The 20,535-nt window shown below is 44.0% G+C and overlaps 1 protein-coding gene across 1 annotated transcript in view; it reads left to right on the forward strand.

The window, feature by feature from the left end:
* Positions 1 to 20,535, forward strand: part of PABIR2 (PABIR family member 2) — a 137,655-nt gene that overhangs the window by 15,956 nt on the left and 101,164 nt on the right. The window lies entirely within an intron of this gene.

Consider the following 20,535-nt stretch of genomic DNA (forward strand, 5'->3'; position numbering starts at 1 on the left):
ACAGTGATTCAGGACAAATCAGCCGTCGTTCCTACTATTGTGTGTTTAGGACATTCCACACGCTTGTCGAGTTAGCTATGATAGCTTATAACCATCCTATGCATCAGGGGGTGCTGTTGGGAATTGGCCCCCTTAAAGATTTCCTTGGCCCCTCAAGTGTTCAGCATTCACTTTAAAAAAAAAAAAAACCCAAAGAAAGAAGGGGAAATATATGGGAAATCATGCGCGTGGTATTCCAGCCTATTGCTCAGCAAGAAGTAATACAATTAAAGAACTTCAGACATATTAGGTCTCTCCCAGGATTTACATTCTGAAGGTTTTGCCTATAATGACTCTGGGTCTAGAACTGCAGCTGATGCTCCTCCCTCCGTGGCTGCTGTTAACTTCAATAAATAAGGTCATGTGTTATTATGCAGTCTGAGGTTTCGTGCTATAAATCCTGCAATCTCGCATGCTGCCACATGGCATAAGTAGAGCAAGATTGCCTCCCCAATTTCACCACCGGCCATCGTTTCAAACAGGCAGTAACATCTTTGGAAAGGGGTGCACACTCACAAACATGTATCCAAAAACTTCCTCTCCCCACCCCCTGATTATCACATAGGGTGAAAACATAAAAATGAGCCAATCTTTTCAGTTGAGTCCTAATCAGACTTGAAATACACTTGAGTGCATGATGCAAGGGAGAGAAAAAGTTAACAGTAATCAGGACCTAAATAAGAGATGACACTGTAATTAGTAGATCAAATAAGGATTAATGGTGTTTAATCCTCGCCGCTCTATTAGGTTTTTTTTTGGGAAGAGGCCACCTCTGCTCCACACTATATAATCCTCAGATCTCTGTGGCCATTTGGAACAATATATATGCTTCACAGATAATATCCAGGTGATCTATTGTTTTCCTTTTGTCTGCCCTACCACTCATTTGTTCCATGAGAAGTTTTTTTTTTATTCTCTTCATCTACCTAGCATGGTACGGATTCAGAATAAATGGAGAATTGGGCTATCAATCACTTATAGTCATGATAGCTATACATTACCTCCAGTATCAGGCAGTCTGCGTCTCAATACAGCTGCTGAGAAACGTTATTGGGAAGGTGCTCTTGAATTCATCCTCCTTGAGGGCTTCCAACAGGCATCTGGTTGGCCACTGTGTGAACAGAATGCTGGACTAGATTGGATTTTGCTCTGATCCAGCATTTGGGCTCTTATATTCTTGCATGGGGTCTTTTCAAAGTTTACAAAAGCAGACACAATCTGATGTTGGGCTTCTGCAACCAAAGGCATCTATCAGTTTATGGCAGATGACATCCCATATAGATAAGATGCTTCAACAAGCACAGAGAGAAGTTTCTTTATATAATTTAGAAGGAAAGAAGAGAATGCACTAGTCTGTATTGATGCTACAGTTGCAGAGTTACAGTGTTCCTCTATGGATCATGACAGTTCACCAGTGCAGTTAAATAAGGCAACCTTCTGACCTTCTGGGATACTCAGATGAACTCTGTAAAGACCATCTGTGCTGTCTCCATTCTAATTTACAAAGCAAAGAGTGCAGGTCCCCAGGAGATTCTATTCTTAGATCTTGTCTAACACAATGAAATAGCGATGGGTTGGGAGAACATTTTTGTGTGCGGTTGCTATAAACGGACTTCAACATGGTGATATCTGGCTGGCATATCCTTTCTGCCTTGCATCCTCCTCTCTGAATCTTTGTTCTTCATTCTTCCTCTTCCAGTAAAGTATTTAGATGCACTATCAAAAAGATTCTTAGGTGCATTCTGATATTAGCAATGCAATCCTACACACACAAACACACACTTCTCAATGGATGAAGCCAAAGCACTCTGACAGTTATAAACACACACACACACCAGAAAATCCCTCCATTGTTTTAAACAGCACTGATCAATTTATCAAGCACAGAATTAAAGACAAGCCCAGTCTGTCCACCTCTGATTAACACAGGCAAAACTGAAATCTGTGTGATGAATATTCGCAGTCAGCCAAGCAGCCTCACTCAATCCTGTAGCTCTTGCTTTTTGCTCCATTAAGCCCTAAATTACTACAGTGAAGAAGGCATAGCAGTGATAAAGGCAACCTTTTGCTCCTGTAATTCCCTGGATGGGCCCACAAGCTCAAGAAGATGCGCAAAAATAAATTAGGGCTGTTTTAAGTGATTACACCATGATCAGATCAAATTTCATTTACTGCTTAAATGAGGAACTGAATTAAAGATATTATTGGGTCTGCTCCCTGCCCTCATGCCTTGGGTAGCAGGGCCTATGCTGGCACCCTTTAAATTTCCACAATGCCCCCAACGTTCTGGGATATTGTGGGAAATTAAAACAGTGCTGCCTGGTGTGTATTCTGAGTGCTGGTTCTGCCTACTGTGGTCTCTGTCATTGCAATTTCCACTGAGATAGGAGGGAGCCACCTGAGCGTATCTTGGAGTAGGCCCTGATAATGATGTCCACAATTCTGAAAGCTTAATCAGAGTTGATGGTCTGGAGGTCGGCAGATGGTACCTCAGGAGGCGATTCATTTTCTCCTGAGAGCATCAAGTTCCTCAGAATAAAGGATCAGTCAATACACTTACAGGGGCCGTGTCCTGTATTGGCTGCAGCAGACTCAATGAAGGAAATAATCCCAAAGCGAGTAAAGCAACAGGCAAAGGTCGAAGCATGGAGAAGCTATCAGTTACGTGGGGTCAGGCTGAGGTAGGAATGGTCAAGATACAGGCAGAGGTCAAAACACAGTCCAGAAGCAAAGGCAAACAGGAGTCCAAGGTCAGTAGCATGGAGGTTCAATCATAGGGATGCTGCAGAAATTCGAGGTGGATTAAAATGAGTTTGGATGCCTAAAAATCCGACCTGTGGAATTCACTGTGGACCGAATAAAAACACGTTAATTTTTTTTTAAAAAAAGGAACAGTGCAAAATAAACCACGGCTGACAGCGACGTTTTCATAGAATCATAGAATAGTAGAGTTGGAAGGGGCCTATAAGGCCATCGAGTCCAACCCCCTGCTCAATGCAGGAATCCACCCTAAAGCATCCCTGACAGGTGGTTTTCAGGAGGTGCCGGAAGGAACACAAAGTTGGTGCCTGCCTGACCTCCAGAGGCAGGGAATTCCATGGGGCAGGGGGATTGTTATCGAGACCAATTTAACACCCAAGGATGAATGTTTTAATGACTTTTCCCTGGTGTCTGGTTTCGGAACTGCAAATCACTGAAGACCACACCATGCCACTGGTGGTGAATGTTGGCATCCATCTCTTAGGCACAGCATGCTTACGTTACTCATTCCAGCCAAACCCTGAAGCTTGAATTCCTAACAGTTGAGAATTGATGTAAATGCCATTTGTATTTTGCTTAGAAGACAAATTGTATTTGAATAATTTACACGGGCTTTCTTTCCTCAAGCATACCCAAATAATCCTCCTTTTTTATTATTATTGTTCTGTCGTATACATGCAAGAGACTCTAAATTACAAATATTGATGCTCTAATTTCTTTGAAAGCAACTGCCATTGGGGCCTGATAGATTGAATTGAATTCTGCTTCGGAGTTAAATATTCTTTTTATTAACACATATTTCCAGTGAAGGGAGCAGATGCGGATAAACCAAGAGGTGTTTCCAGACCTCCTCTTTCTCAATCACATCTCGAGTACCGCAGCAACGTTTTGCACCTGCAAATAAAAGGGTCAGAAAGAGATGCCATCGGCTGCAACAGATGTCGTTGCCAGGATCTATGCTACAGCTTTAAAACAGTTTATCTGATATTTTTTCATCTATAAAAGATGGGAGGGTACATTACCAATAGTTGGGGTGGTTGCTATTAGTGGATTAGATCAGGTTTTGGTAGCCTATTTGGACCCATTGCCTAGGGTGACCATGTGAAAAAGAGGACAGGGCTCCTGTATCTTTAACATTTGTATTGAAAAGGGAATTTCAGCAGGTGTCATTTGTATATATGGAGAACCTGGTGAAATTCCCTCTTCCTCACAACAGTTAAAGCTGCAGGAGCCCTGCCCTCTTTTAAATCTGGTCACTCTAGTATAGTTCCTGCAGCTTTAACTGTTGTGATGAAGAGGGAATTTCCCCAGGTTCTCCATATATACAAAGGACACCTGCTGAAATTTCCTTTTCAATAAAACTGTTAAAGATACAGGAGCCCTGTCCTCCTTTCCAAATGGTCACCCTACCATCGCCACATTCTGCAATTGGAAAAGCTGCCACAAAACGGCTGCCATGGCCAGTCACAAAGGACAAATGACCTCAGCTCAAATGACCTTGCCACCCCTCTCAACTTGTAGACTGAAGTGACAGGGGTCCTTCTTCTCCCCCTTCTTTTTCTTGGTGGCTAACCACCCGCCATTTTCATTTCCCAAGAATGTATCTGAGCCCCATTGGTTGCCCAGAGGCACACTGGGAAATGAAGATGCCAGTCGCTGGAGGCCTTCACTTTGCTTTGAAGTGCTCCCAAGTGCTGGTAACAACAACAACAACAGAAAGTGGAAGAGGTAGAACACCTTGGTGAATGCCAAGAAAAGTGTCTGTGACCACAGTGGTACATGCAAGCACTATGTAGCCTCTACTCTGGGATCAGATTATAGTGTAGATTGAGGCATTTTTTCTTGTTTGATGCATTGTAAAATTTTGCTTTTTTTTTTTTTTACTGTGCAATAAAGATATACTGACTACTGACTGGAGAGTATGCATTGATAAAACGTTTGCCAGGTATGAATTGAAATAGATAATAACTTATGATCAGCTAATTGTCGGGGAAGAAGACGAGAATGCTTTCTGAAGTGTCCGTTGGAAAATCATTACTCACTGCAATGATGCCAAACTATCATTTATCATTTGCTATAAGCTCATTTGTATTCATTTGAGCAGCAGGGAGGCATCCTTGCTAAGGAATCATCTGTTTTTAAAGAAAGCTTCTGCGTGTTATCGTAGATTATTGAGCTCAACGATTGAACTGTCTGATTGGATTTCTTTTTGCTGCCCACATACAGCATGACCAGCCTGCATGCCAGGTTGTTAAAGAAAGCAAGGTTGGTGGATACTCATATTCAAGTTTCCAAAGAATCTCACATTTGTACGAACAGTTGGATGTATTGCAATGTGTCCAACGGAGAGAGGTGGCCTTCATAGAGTCTTATGGGGAGATCTTCTGTCATGGATGCCACCTATACAGTGGATGTTGGTAGCTCCAATATCATGAGGTGGTGAATCCGCTCTGGGTTTCAGTCAGAAGCGGTCAGATCACTAACCACCTTGGGAAGCTCTTTTAGAGTTCTGACCCACTCTGACCGAAACCCAGAGCTAATCTGCACCTGTATCCCTTTTGCAACGGAAGAGGCACACTCCTGAAGGTTCCCCACTTCCGCAATCACCCCTCACGGGGCACACGGGATTGATCTGTACTGCAATTAGAGAAGCGCTGTTGCGGGAGCATGTGTGCCCTGTTACAGCGGTTCCACGTGTGTATCGGTACAACTGGGCAGGACTAGAAAGATGGGTACGGGATTTATTTTTTAATTACTCGTGAGGGATCCGCAGGAGCGCAGACACGCAGCAACGCATGGGGGATATGAACTATTATTGTACAAAGTAAACCATTTCTGGGTCTTCTAAACCATTTGTGGGTCTTCTAAATCTGTATCCCACCACAACACATGACCCCAAATACATACATATATTTTTTTTTATTATTGTTGCATTTATATCCCGCCTTTTTTTCCTCCAATGAACCCAAGGCGGCATACATCCTCCGCCTCTCCATCTTATCCTCACCACCACCACAACAACAACCCTGTGAGGTAGGCTGGGCTGAGAGTTTGTGACTGGCCCAAAGTCACCCAATGGGTTTCCATGGCCGAGTGAGGACTAGAACCCGGATCTCCTGACTCCCAGTCCAACACCTTCGCCACTACATCACACATAATGTCTGTGAACCGTCTGGAGAGCTTCAACTATGGGGTGATATAGAAATGAAATGAAATACATAAATAAAAGAAGATTGTATGAAAAACACTAGTTTAATTTTGAGTTCCTGAAGCATCTCTGGCAGGTTCTACACTACTGCTTTATAACGGTATTGACAATAGTTGGAGCCCATGACATATATGGCTAATAAACTGAAACTCAATCCAGACAAGACTGAGATGCTGTTAGTAGGTGATTCCGCTGACAGGATGGGGGTTGTTCTACCAGATCTGGATGGAATTGCACTCACCCTGAAGGAGCAGGTTCATAGCTTGGGGGTTCTTTTAGATCCATCATTGACACTTGAGGCTCAGGTGACCTCGGTGGCATGGAGTGCCTTTTACAAACTCCGGTTGTTGGCCCAGCAACGCCCCTATCTGGACAGGGATAACCTGGCTTCAGTTGTCCATGCTCTGGTAACCTCTAAGTTAGATTACTGCAATGCATTCCACGTAGGGCTGCCTTTGAAGACGGTTCGGAAGCTACAGCTTGTGCAAAATGCGGCAGCCAGATTGATTTCGGGAACCAGAAGTTTCGACCATATAACACCTGCTCCGGTCTGCTTGCACTGGCTGCCTGTATGTTTCCAAGCTCAATTCAAGGTGCTGGTTTTGACCTATAAAGCCTTACATGGCTTGGGACCACAATACCTGATGGAACGCTTCTCCCGATGTGAATATACCCGGTCACTACGTTCAACATCTAAGGTCCTCCTCCGAGTGCCTACTCCGAGAGAGGCTCGGAGTGTGGCAACGAGGGACAGGGCCTTTTCGGTGGTGGCCCCCAGACGATGGAACGATCTCCCTGATGAGGCTCGCCTGGCACCAACGCTATCTTTCCGGTGCCAGGTTAAGACTTTCCTCTTTGCCCAGGCATATGGCGGCACATCTTAATCACCCACATGTTTAGTTTTTTTAACGGTTTTTAATGCTTTATGTATGTATGTTCTGTATTTTAGAATTTTAAATTTTGTATACTCATTTTTATCCTAATTTTTAGAATTTCTGTAAACTGCCCAGAGAGCCCTGGCTATGGGGGCGGTATATAAGTGTAATAAATAAATAAATAAATACCCTTTTCAAACCGCTTTCAAAGTGTTATATGCTGCTTTGTGTAGATCTGGCCTCCCACTATGTTTTTAAATAGGTGTGTGTGTATGTGTGGTGGGAAGGATTGGGGTGTGTTCCAACATCTTTCCCTAAACTGAAATGTGCTGGCAAAACATTTGAGTGCAATCTCCTAAATCATTGCTTTTATGTACAATCTTCCCAATTATAGATTCTGTTGAAGTTAGGGCTTTTATAACACACAGTTTGTAAAGTATTGAATTTGGCAGGATAATGCTTAGCGCTGCAATGTTTACAAGATAGTTCTCTTGATTGTTTCGGAGCTGCAAAAACTGAGCATTAGTTTCATTGCCCTCTGGGAAACCAGATTGGCCGACATAGGCTCTTTCTACGTGAGCCAACACTGCTTTTTATTGACATTGCAAGAGTGCTGATGAACATCAAAACGAATCTTTACATTTTATTTCCCTCCACAGCTTGATATGACAAATTACGGCAGCAGCTGAATGCATTGTCTCACTCTGGTTAAAATCTGTAGCGGGGAATGTTGTCGCTGGTGGTAATTATGCTCCAACTTTGTAGGTGAGCTAAGAATATATTATTGCTTCAAAATATATTAGCAAGATGAATGATTTAGGGCACAATATAGCCAGGGGAAGGCTCTTTCTAAATCCCACTGATATTCATGGGAGAAGGTTATGCACGTGCCAAAATCTCACATTGAAATCAATGGGGCCCAAGGGATGTAAACTTGCGTTTACTTATTCGGGATAAAGTCCCTTTGAACTCGTGTGTTCTTTTGAGTAAACATGTTTGGGATTGAGCTGAAAAATATATCATAGAATCATATCATAGAATAGTAGAGTTGGAAGGGGCCTACAAGGCCATCGAGTCCAACCCCCTGCTCCGTGCAGGAATCAATGTACATGGGGTTCTCAGGTAGTCACCCTTCCAGAAACTGATCAGGCCTAGACCCGCTTAGCTTAGCTTTCATCAAGGTTGCAGCAAATTCAGTCTTGGCTGATTGGAAGATATCCATCTAGCCCAGCATTCCCTACTCTGACTGGCAGCAGCTATCCAGTAGAGGCTGGTAGCTCTGATTTTGGCAGTGAATCCATTCTGGGTTTCAGTCAGAATCAGCTGTTGAAGACATTTTAGGGATACCATTCAGCACGTTGGAAAGCTCCTTTAGAGGTGTCTCTGATTCTGATTAAAACCCAGAATGGAATCACAGCCCTACCAAAATTGCAGTCACCAGCCCCTCACTAACCCAGGGTTTTATGCAGAGAATGTCCCCGCCCCGGCATTACTTACTACTTGATCCTTGCATTCGAGCTAAAGTTTGCAGAATCGGTTATGAAGAGCAGCCACTATATGCAGTATTAGAAGTAACAGATGCAATGCGGTTCCCTGTTTCTTTCTTTCTTTTTAGAAAGTTAGGGTTGTGATAGGTTTTTGTCCATCATTGATGCAGCACAACAGCTGAAGTTACCCTTCATAGAAAAGGATGCAGGTACTAACTAGGTGATTCCCAGATGAGGATGATCAGGGGTCTGGAAACCCCTGAAAGAGCAGAGACTGAAAGAATTGGGCATGTTTAGCCTGGAGAAGAGAAGACTGAGGGGAGCCATGATAGCACTCTTCAAATACTTGAAAGGTTGTCACACAGAGGAGGGCCAGGATCTCTTCTCGATCCTCCCAGAGTGCAAGACACAGAATAACGGGCTCAACTTACAGGAAGCCAGTTTCCGGCTGGACATCAGGAAAAATGTCCTGACTGTTAGAGCAGTACGACAATGGAACCAGTTACCTAGGGAGGCTGTGGGCTCTCCCACACTGGAGGTGTTCAAGAGGCAACTGGACAGCCATCTGTCAGGGATACTTTAGGTGGATTCCTGCACTGAGAAGGGAGTTGGACTTGATAGCCTTATAGCCCCCTTCCAGCTCAACTATTTTATGAGTCCGTGGTGAAAAACATCCATTAAATGTTTCATCATGGTTTCCATTTGCATTCAGCCTTGTAAAAACTTGAGGAAGTGATATCTTCCCTGTAGTTAAAGAGATACACAACCTAAATCATCATCATCATCATCATCATCATCATCATCATCATCATCATCATCATCCAATTGTACATTTTCATCTGTGTCTTGACTATTAACATCAGACATGAGAGTAAAGCCACTATTATCATTTTCAGAAATTATGACTGCAAACCTTTGATAACCTAACATTCTTTTTCTCAGTGTTGCTGCGACTATTTCCAAGCAGTTCGGTTGCCCTCAGCAACCTATGATGAGACACAGATTATGTTTCTAGGTTACCCAAGAGGGAAGCGTTGCCAAGACAGCTCTAAGGTAGCCATTTAATAAGATGGCGTCCTGCAGGGTTCCATACAGAAAATGGGAGTGTCTACCAACTCCCCCACCCTATCCTTTCCTACGCTTCCTGTATGATGCCCGTGGTGAACTCCATCAATTTTGACTTTGCTACAGAAGTCTATGAAAGATATATGGCTGTAGGATTTTTCTCCCAATAGTGGCCTCTCTTAGTTTTTCAAGGCTGCATTTGGAAGGAAGAATAGTGTTTACTCAAAAGTAACCCCCAGTGCAACCAGTTTCAGGCATGCAAAGGACAGCTCAGAAGTAGACATTGGGGTCATTTGAGAGGGAGGCTTTCTTCAGTGCTATGTTGGGAAATCACATTATCATTGCCAGTCAGTGATTGATTAAAATGCATTTAAAGTATATATGCTCTGTTAAAGAGCAGAGTATTAAAATGTTAAATGCCTTTAAAAATGCTCTTATTTTCAATCACAAGAACAGTTTTCCCTATTTAATGCTGAAGCCCAGTGGTTGCAGACTGGTTCCCTGTTCCCAGCACTGCTCACAGTTGTCTTTCCCCCAGAGCCCAACTTTTCCCCAGAGTGCCACAGGTTGTACACACCTGTTCTAAAGACCAGTGGAGGCTGGTGGCTCCGATTTCAGTGGGGCAGTGAATCCACTCCAGGTTTCAGTCAGAATTCTAAAGGAGCTTCACACCTTGGATAGCTACTTTCGAGTTCTGACTGGTTCTGAGTGGATTCACCACCCCACTGAATCGGAGCCACCAGCCTCCACTGGCAAAGGCATTTTAAATGGGCACAAAGTTTTGCTTTGGCCATACTCTAGGGTGACCACATGAAAAGGAGGACCGGGCTGCTGTATCTTGACCAGATACAAAAGAGGGCAGGGCTCCTGCAGCTTTCACTGTTGTGCTGAAGAGGGAATTTCACCAGCTGCTTCATGCCTACAAATGACACCTGCTGAAATTCTCTTTTTTATGCCACTGTTAAAGGCACAGGAGCCCGGTCCTCCTTTCCATACGGTCACCCTACCATACTCTGTGAAAAGAGAAGCAGAGGGGAAAGGATGACCCTGGGGGAGGGGTTGCAACTTTAGCTAGCTGACTACTTACATAGGCTTCACAGTGGCTTTTCTAGCATCTGTAATACTATTTAGGCTGAGGCATGCAAAATACATTTACCGGTCTTGTTAATTATTGCAAAGCAGGCTGCTCTGAGTTCTTTTCTAGACGACCAAAGACTTGGTGTGTTCCGATAATTTTTCTGCGTCTCAGAGCACATTAAAATGAAATTATGTTCATTGCATCTTGTACCAGAGCACACACAGTACCATACCTTGCTGTATCTAGGCACTTGTGTGTGCAGACGGTCCTACAACTGCATTAAAAAAAATGTTAATTGTAAGCTGGAAATAAATCAATCAGAAAGGTTTGGTAGCCTTTCCTGCTTTCCTTGCTCATGAGGAAAAGGTTAAAGAGTGGAACCTTAAACAAATGGCATTTTAGGAAAGCTATTAAGTGACATGGCTCTCACAGGTGTCAGGTGTTCTCCTGGAGCATGGGACAGGTGTGATAAACTAGAAATTCATGGAAATGAGACACAGAGATGATCGGGTGTGATGTACAGCAGCAGCTGCTAGCCAGATTCAGCCCGGAGCTGGAGATCAATAAGTCACTTCCTGAGCAACAGAGTCCTCTGTATAAGTGTAGCTACAGTGGGGATAATGCTGCAATTTGGACCCAAAATAAAAGTAAAATAAAAGCCCTCTATAAGCCAATTTCAACTTCTCTCTCCCCCTCTCCCTCCCTCCCTCCCTCCCTCCTCTCTCTCTCTCTCTCTCTCTCTCGTGCCAATTTAAATATTTCTCTAGACTTTTCAGCCAAGCAATTTCCCAGCAACACCACTTCAAAGAGATAGATGGATACATGGTATGTGTGTGTGTGTGTGTGTGTGTGTGTGTGTGTGTGTGTGAGTGTGTGTGTGTGTGTGTGTGAGAGAGATACTGCCTGTAGTATGTGGAGAGTTAATCCTTCTCTCTGTAGTTGTAATCCCCCTTTGAAATTGTTCCCTGTGTTGCAATTAAGGGCACAATCCTATGCATGTTTAGACAGAAAACAATCCCAGCGTTCTCCAGCCAGCTCTGTCTTCTACATGCCAGCTCCCAGCATGAGCTGGAAGTATCCCAGAATCCTTAGTGCAGCTTTCCCCGACGTAGTACTCTCCAAATGTTTTGGATCCTGACCATTGGCCATGCTGGCTGGGGAAGGCTGGAAATTGTAGGACTGTGTTTCTGTCTAAGTATGCATCGATTGCACCTTATGTTGAGGGGGGAGCCTTCCTTTTGCACTACTAGACACTCAGGGTTGTTGGAGGAGGAACAGGAACAACCCATTCCTGTATCAACCCTTTCCATCCTGGTAATCAGGGAGGAGGAATGCTCTTCTCTTCTCCCACCCAAGTCCCCACTTACCAGTATCCCTAATGGGATAGAATCCTTCTTTTTCAGGAAAAGAAGCACACGCCCAGGGCCGGTGCCAGACTATTTTGCGCCCTAGGCAAGGTGAGCTACTTTCACCACCACCACCAGCACCCCAAAAATGCCAACTTTTGATTTTTAAGAACATATGTTTCCTGGAAAAAATAAGAAGCACAAAACTTGAAACTACTAAATTTATTTTGAAGTGCAAGAAATACGTCACGCCAATTATAGCAAACAAATTGGAAAGGAACATCTATGGGTCTAAAATGCATTATTTAATAGGAATATCACCTCCAAATCATCCCCCCCCCAACTCACACGTGTGCACACACACTCAGCATCACTCACTCCAAACAAACACACGCATGAACACATGCATCAACTCAAAGACCCCATGCACCCCATTCACCCATACATTCTCTCTCTCTCTCTCTTCCGGGTGCCTTAAGGACAATATAATGGATTTAAAAAAAGCACAAACAGAATGACAGTACAGGCCCGGTTCTTGTTGATGCAAGGTGGCATGTATGGAAATAAGAGTCGAAACACTGATGTTAGGATAAAATGATTTAGTTTTCGACTGAGCGCTGCAGTGTTCAATAAGAGCACTATCTCTTGGAGGTGGCAATAGGTAAGTGGGTGATAAAGCTGATAAGCTTCCTTTTCCGTCGGCTTCTGCAGAAGTCTAAATATGGGACCTAATCAAAACTCATAGTGCAGAAATTGCATCCGGAATGGTTGCTAACGTGGTAAGAGCGTCTCTTGAGTGTAGCAGCATGAAGATGGCAAAGCAGCATTCTGCTTATCACAACTTTCCACTCCGTTCTTTAAGGCTGGGAGCTGGAACCACAGATTCAGAGCTGAAATTTTATTTATTTATTTATTTATTTATTTATTTATTTATTACATTTTTATACCGCCCAATAGCTGAAGCTTTCTGGGCGGTTCACAAAAATTAAAACCATTATGTATTTGCTCCTAATATTTTGATGTGGATTTTGAGGTCACATCATTTCTGACTGCTTAATGATCTTTGAGCATTTGGTATTTATACTATGAAATGTATCATCACTATTTGATAGTATTTGATTGGTGATGTGTCATGTTATTTAGTATATTTTACAATATTTAATCACTGACAAGCAATGGCATATAGTATCTGTCATGTTTTGCCCGCCTCATTTGATAGTATGTAGTCATGGCACCTATTATTCTACAGTATTTGATAGCTACAATGGTACTCAGTATTTTCCAGCATTCAAATTTAAATTTTACTGTTCTAACTCTGTATTTTAATCTTATATCAATTTTGCTGCATGGTTTTATCCTGGTTGTGCTTTTTATACTGTATTTTGTATTTGTGCTTTTAACCTGTTGGTTGTTTTATTATGGTTTTAATTTTTGTGAACCGCCCAGAGAGCTTCGGCTATTGGGCGGTATAAAAATGTAATAAATAAATAAATAAATAAATAATAAACGCTCTGAATGGCCAGATCTATGCAGGTATAGACAGAAGTTCCATAAGAACATATGGATGTTCAATCGGCCAAAGACTCATGTAATCCAGCATTCTGTTCCAACAGTGACTCAGTCGTGCCAATGCAGTGTGTGGCAAAGGCTTTATGTCACTGGGTTTTGCTTTAGCTTGGTTTCCAACAATCTACTAGGAAGTCAGATCTTTGACAGGGGTCTTTTTAGGTCAGGTTTCACAGGGAAGCCTGATGGGATTAGATCAGCACCACGGAAAGCTCCGAGTGGTGCTAGGGCTGGAAGCCAGACAGGGTTGTCTGTATGTTGCTCCAACAAAGAGCAGGTCAGGACCAAGCCTTAAATAGGTTTGGCTTCTTTTAAGCTGGTTGGCTCAGCTTCTATAGCGAATGAGGTCTTGTCTCTTAAAGAGGCCTGGCCTGTTTTATCAGCCACAAGCTGTGACAACATGGGAGTGACTCTGGTATGCAAATGTCTCCACGGCCAGGTTCTTCAGAATCTGAAGATGGCAAGTCAATCTCCTCTGGATGCAGAAGAGCGAAACCCTATGCTTTTTTTGTGGAGGTGGAAGCTCATGACACCTTTTCATGCCAGGATCTCTTCTCGATCCTCCCAGAGTGCAGGACATGGAATAACGGGCTCAAGTTAAAGGAAGCCAGATTCCAGCTGGACATCAGAAAATGGAATCAGTTGCCTGGTGAGGTTGTGGCCTCTCCCACACTAGAGGCCTTCAAGAGGCAGCTGGACAACCATCTGTCAGGGATGCTTTAGGGTGGATTCCTGCATTGAGCAGGGGGTTGGACTCGATGGCCTTGTAGGCCCCTTCCAACTCTGCTATTCTATGATTCTATGATCAAACCCCGTCCCCGAACCATTAACTTTGAAGCCTCTTCTTCAGACGACAAGGAGTCAGGGTCCTCTGAGAACAAGGGTCTGAGGTCCTGGCCCATGACACCAGATGGGAAGGTTACAAGCACTGAGTAAAAGGAGCAATGCATTCCTCTTGTTTCTCCTAGCATCTGGTATTCAGAGATACTTTGCCTCTGAACATGAATGTTCCTTTGAGCTATCATCATTACTACGCAGTGGCACCAGGGCAATTTTTCCTTATTCCTCTTGCACAACCCACTGCTGCGTTTTCTTCTCCTTTCCTTGAAAAACCATGTGTTTGTTTGTGTGTGTGTGTGTGTGTGTGTTTAAAGAATCCACTTCTGCTCTAAAACCATGCTGGGAGTTTGCCCTTGACCATCATGTAGGAAGCCAAATCCAGGGTTTGCTGCCACCAATTTGACCGAGCCTTTCCTTGGCGAGTCAAGCTTAAAGAGGAGTTAATGCCAACCTCTCATTTTAATAGACTCACATTTTAAAAGGTCTTAATCCTGCCCCCACCACGACCAGAACAAAAGGAATGCATGCGTTCAGCCTTCCGAATACCAATGAGAGCTTAATCTCTTCTGTAGCAGTGAAACAGCAAGCAGGCTGATGAAAAGACAGCGGCACACAAGCACTGCCGAGTCCTAAGAAGGGAAAATAATATTCTGCAGCTGCTGTAAAAAAAAAAACACCCCAGATTAGATTGTGGATGACTTTCCAAGGGAACGTGATCAAGGGGAAGAGCGCAGAGGACAATGATATATCAAAATGTAGAATCCCGTTTTGATATCGGGCCGTATCTGCGGAGGTCACGGTTGTTATGGCCCTGATTGAATTACTGAAGTCCTGGTGTCTGTTCGAACCAATTACCGTCAATAATTCTGCAAATCATGCTGTGGCGTGGCTGGATTTGCAGCCTAAGCAGAGCACGGAAGTTGTTCAATGATATTCTTTTGTGTAGCATTACCCAGCGGCAATCTAATACTAGGCTCAGCATCTACCAACTCTATGCTCCACTGACACCTTGCTTTGCCTTTCCCCCAGAATAACTCCAGCCCGGCACGGTGAGCAGTGCTGGTTGGTTGAACCTAGCCACCATTTTAATTTCCCAAAATGCCCCCAGAGCGATGCTACGTCAGAGGCATTATGGGAAATTTTAAATTTACTTATTTATTTTATTTACAATATTTATATACCGCTCCCCATTCCAAATTTCAGAGCAGTGTACAAGATAAAATAAAATAAAAATGGAATAAAACACTTTAAAATAGATGTTAAAAGAAGCAAAATGTACAGTGAACAGTGGCTGGTCATTAAGGAAAGGCTTCCTGGAATAGTGACGTATTCAGGAGGCACCAAAAGGAATACAAAGTTAGTGCCTGCCTGACCTCCAGAGGCAGGGAATTCCATAGGAGGGGGGCCACCGCGCTGAAGGCCCTTTCCTTGGTGGACTCCAATCGGAAGATGGGTCTATGTGGAACTATCAGGAACATGCCCTCGGATGACCTCAGTGACCAGGCAGGTTGGAAAGGGAGAAGGCGCTCTCTCAGGTATCCTGGTCCCAAGTTGTTTAGGGCTTTGTACACAAGTACAAGGACCTTAAACCTGGCCCGGTAGCAAATAGGCAGCCAGTGCAGTTCCCTGAGCAGAGGAGTTACATGCTGGAAAGGGGATGGATCTACCTAGTGGATTCCCTATGCTGTTTAACATATACATGAAGCTGCTGAGGGAGGTTATCCGGAGATGTGGACTGAGGTGTCATCAATATGCAGATGATACCCAGCTCTACCTTTCCTTTTCATCAAACCCAGGTGAGGCAGTGGCTGTTCTGAACTAGTGCCTGGGCACAGTAATGGACTGGATGAGGGCTAACAAACTGAGACTCAATCCAGACAAGACGGAGGTACTGTTAGCGGGTGGCTCATCTGTCCGGCGAGGTGATGTTTGCACTGTCCTGGACGGGGTTGCACTCTCCCTAAAGGATCGGGTCCGTAGTCTGGGGGTGCTCTTGGATCCAGAACTGTCCCTTGAGGCACAGGCGAACTCAGTAGCAAAGAGCACCTTTTATCAGCTTAGGCTGATATACCAACTGTGCCCTTATCTGGACGGAGATAGCCTAGCTACAGTTATCCATGCTCTGATAACCTCTCATTTGGATTACTGCAATGTATTATACGTGGGGCTGCCTTTGAAAATGGTCCGGAAACTTCAACTGGTACAAAACAGGGCAGCACGGTTACTAACAGGGACTGGCCGGCAAGATCACATTATGCCAATCCTTTTACAGCTTCATTGGCTGCCAGTCCAGCTCTGGGCTGATTCAAAGTGCTGGTATTAACATTTAAAGCCGTAAACATCTTGAGGCCAGGCTATCTGAAGAAATGGCTCCTCCCATATGTACCTGCCTGGACCCTAAGGTCATCCTCAGGGGTCCTTCTCCAGGAGCCCCTGCCAAAGGAAGTGAGGCAGGTGGCTACCAGGAGGAGGGCCTTCTCTGCTGTGGCACCCCGGCTGTGGAATGAGCTCCCTAAGGAGGTTCACTTGGCACCTACATTATATGCCTTTAGACACCAGGTGAAGACCTTTTTATTCTCCCAGCATTTTAACAGTCTATAAATAAATTTTAACTTGGTGTTTTAAATTTGTAATTTTGCATTGCTGCTTTTTTTATCTGGTTGAGCTTTTATATTGTATTTTATATATGGTCTTATACTGTTGTTTTATACTTTGAATGTTTTTAATTTTTGTGAACCGCCCAGAGAGCTCCGGCTATTGGGCGGTATAGAAATGCATTCATTCATTCAATCAATCAATCATTAGTGTTGCCAGGTGTCCTTCTTTACGGCAGACAGCCCTCAATTTTGGAGAGCTGGCAGTCCTCTCTTTGAACATGTCCACTGCTTGAAGAGGCATTGAGTCCAAGTCTGGTTTAAAATCAAAGAAATGCAAGGCAGGAGAGTGGCGGGTCCTCTGTTTGAAGGTGCCCTCTATTTTGAAAGTGCCCTCTGTTCTGAAGAGCTGTCCTCTCCAAGTCCAGTTTAAAGTCAAAGAACTCTAAGAAGGGAGAGCAGGGCCCTTGAAGTTGCTTGCTCACCTGGTCAAGAGACTGAGCAAGACACAGGTCATCATCTCCCTCGCTATGGTGAGATGCATTGTATTTCTATTTGAATTATAGTAATTATTTCTAAAATGGCATATATAAACGCATGCAAATAATATGGAAATCTGCCTTCTCTTTTATCCTCTTTGTTGAAGCATTTCTCCTTTTGCCACTTGATGGACATCACCTAATAAATCCAACATTGAAAGGCTGAATTATGCTAGATCCTGGGCACACACAGAGCACAATAAAAACCAGCAGCAATAAGAATATTCTCAAAGATTAACCTGCGGAATGAAAGACATTTTATACCACAACCACAAAATGCTTTGTTATGGTACTTGAACACCCACTGCAGTGCACACTTACAATTTCCTTTACCATTTTTTCAACCATCTGACTTCTGCCCAATAAATTAGTATTTTTAAAAGGCAGCTTTAAAAAGAGCCATTAATGGAATTTGGCAATCCTATTGTGGTGCATCCTTACCAGAATGATGGCTTTTTGGACTGTATGAAATGATTAATCGCCGTTACCTTGTGGACAGCTTTTGCTTGCATCCTGCTGATTCTTGCGGCATCATATATAATGAAGGAGAAATGTAGATGAATCAGAGGGGGATGGAATCTGGTTTTTCAACCCTGGGCAGCAGGAAAAGCCCTGGAGCCTATTAGGAAAATAAAGAAGAGCTAAAATCCATTTCCCCGACAGCTAAAGGGCACTATTTTCCATTCAATTACGCCTTGCGAAATGCCCCCCAATCCCGCATGCATTTGTTTGTAGTCTTTTAAATAAAGCCCTATTATCTGGAGCATCATTAACTGCCAGCACTCTGACATAAACATGACAAGCTCTCCATATTAAACACACACGCAGCCCTTGTTGATATGTAACAGCTTGCAGGAGGCTGGCGGCTGGCAGTAACGTGGCCCAGGCACGGAAGTCGAGGCCCCGTTCTCACACCTTCTGCTGTCGTTCACAAATGGGTATAAATACGGGGTTGACGTTTGACCAGCATGTTCTGAAATAAATAGCCAAGGATTTAAAGCAAGGGTGTCCAGTTTCTGTATTCTCCGATGGAGCTGTTAGGGTACCAAGTGTGTTCAGAGGAGGGCAACAAGGATGATCAGAAAGCCCTATGAGGAGAGACTGAAAGAACTTGGCATGTTTAGCCTGGAGAAGAGAAGATTGAGGGGAGACATGATAGCACTCTTCAAATACTTCAAAGGTTGTCACACAAAGGAGGGCCAGGATCTCTTCTCGGTCCTCCCAGAGTGCAGGACATGGAATAACGGGCTCAAGTTACAGGAAGCCAGTTTCCGGCTGGACATCAGGAAAAACTTCCTGACTGTTAGAGCAGTACGACAATGGAACCAGTTGTAAAGGTTAAGCGGATCTTGGGACTGGCATGTTTTTTAATGCATGAATTTTATGGGTTTTATGGTTGTATAGGAGGGGAGATAAGATCCAGACCAGCTGCGTGAGGGGGAGAAGACGGAGCCATCCGATTGTAACTGTCTTGTGGCCTTGAGAGATTAGCTATCCCGGGCTGAAGTGTGAAGTGTAACTCCTTGCATCAAAGCTGAAGGGAGGGGGGAATGGAGTGAAAAGGATAGTATAAAGAAATCCTGTGAAAAGAACAGGGAAGAATCAGCTGAGTCTGGTCTGGGTGACATATGATCTGTAGTTTTAGATTTTAGCTTGCTTACTCTGGGTTCTGGTACTTTATGCATGTAACTAAGTTTTATTCTGCTGAATCCCATGTATTTCCTACCCTTATCCTGAATAAATGGTCTTAAACCTCCTTCTGTGTGAGCTTTGAGTGTCCAAACCAAGGGTCCGTGCTAAATCCAGTCTGAAGCCAGCGGTTTGCTGGGCTTTCTTCCTTTACACCAGTTACCTAGGGAGGTTATGGGCTCCCTCTCCCATACTAGAGGCCTTCAAGAGGCAGCTGGAAAGGCATCTGTCAGGGATGCTTTAAGGTGGATTCCTGCACTGAGCAGGGGGTTGGACTCGATGGCCTTGTAGGCCCCTTCCAACTCTGCTATTCTATGATTCTAGATCAATGCCTTAAGGACAATATAATGGATTCAAAGTCTGATAGTCATTTAGCAAGAATATTAGATATCTAGGGTAGAGTACCTCACTATTCTGTAAATTCCTAATGTGATGGATGGGCTTGATGAAGGGATACCAGTTTCCCAATGTCTGGTTTAAAGTCACTTAACATAAGTCTTAAATCACCACGTTTAGTAATCTGGAGTCGATTTCTTTGCTTGGAGAGAAATAGGCAGACCACACTAAAACCACATTCCACCAAATATGATGTTGGAAATGCAACCAGGAGCTTCTGAACCACACTCCATAGTGCAGGATAGCGATCAGAAATTTCCTTCTGTAACCAAAACTCTTGGTTTGGAAAATACCACCTCGAGCGCCCCCTTGCCTCTTAACACCCCCTATGTAATCCCACGCCCCCAAGGGGGTGGTACTGCCCACTTTGGGAACCACTGGTCTAGAGCCTTCAGCTACAGAAGGGATCCATTCCCCCACTTCCCATACACAGAGCTAAAGGGGATTAAGGACTGGGGGCATTGCTCGATAGTAAAGCACCTACATTGCATGTGAAAATTATGGAGAACCAGTTCCCCATAATTTTTATTTTTTATGTATATATTTTAATGCCACCTTGTAGCATTACACAACCCTGAAAGGCTCAAGGCTCAACATTTCTGCTCAGGAGCAAAAGCCTACTCATGAAGAGAAAGAACCAGTCCTGCAGGAACTTTTAAAGTTTCTTCCCCCCCCCCTTCTTTTTGAAACAGCTGCTTTCAAGCGCTGCAAAGCATCAAAAGGGCGGAGACTGGAGGGGTCTACTCAAGAGAAGGGAGGCCCACCTGTGAATACTAACGAGCCAGGCTCCGTTCAGCTGCAGCGACGGAGCCACAGTGCATATAATCTCCACACCGTCTTCCCAGCACCTTAGTTAGGTAGGGAGTTTGCATAGGGGAGAGACTCCAAAAAAGAACCAGCCCTGCCTGCCTGCCTGCCTGCCTGCCTTCCTTCCTGGGAGCTGCACAAGGGACTGACTGGCAGCGTGAGGCATATTGGGCCACACAAAACCCACCTGCGTTTTACCTGCTCGCAAGAGGGCCTTCTTCTTGCTTCTCCAAGCTCTGCTTGCTG

The sequence above is a fragment of the Elgaria multicarinata genome, chromosome 15, assembly GCF_023053635.1.
Source record: "Elgaria multicarinata webbii isolate HBS135686 ecotype San Diego chromosome 15, rElgMul1.1.pri, whole genome shotgun sequence".
NCBI classification, from domain to species: Eukaryota; Metazoa; Chordata; class Lepidosauria; order Squamata; family Anguidae; genus Elgaria; species Elgaria multicarinata.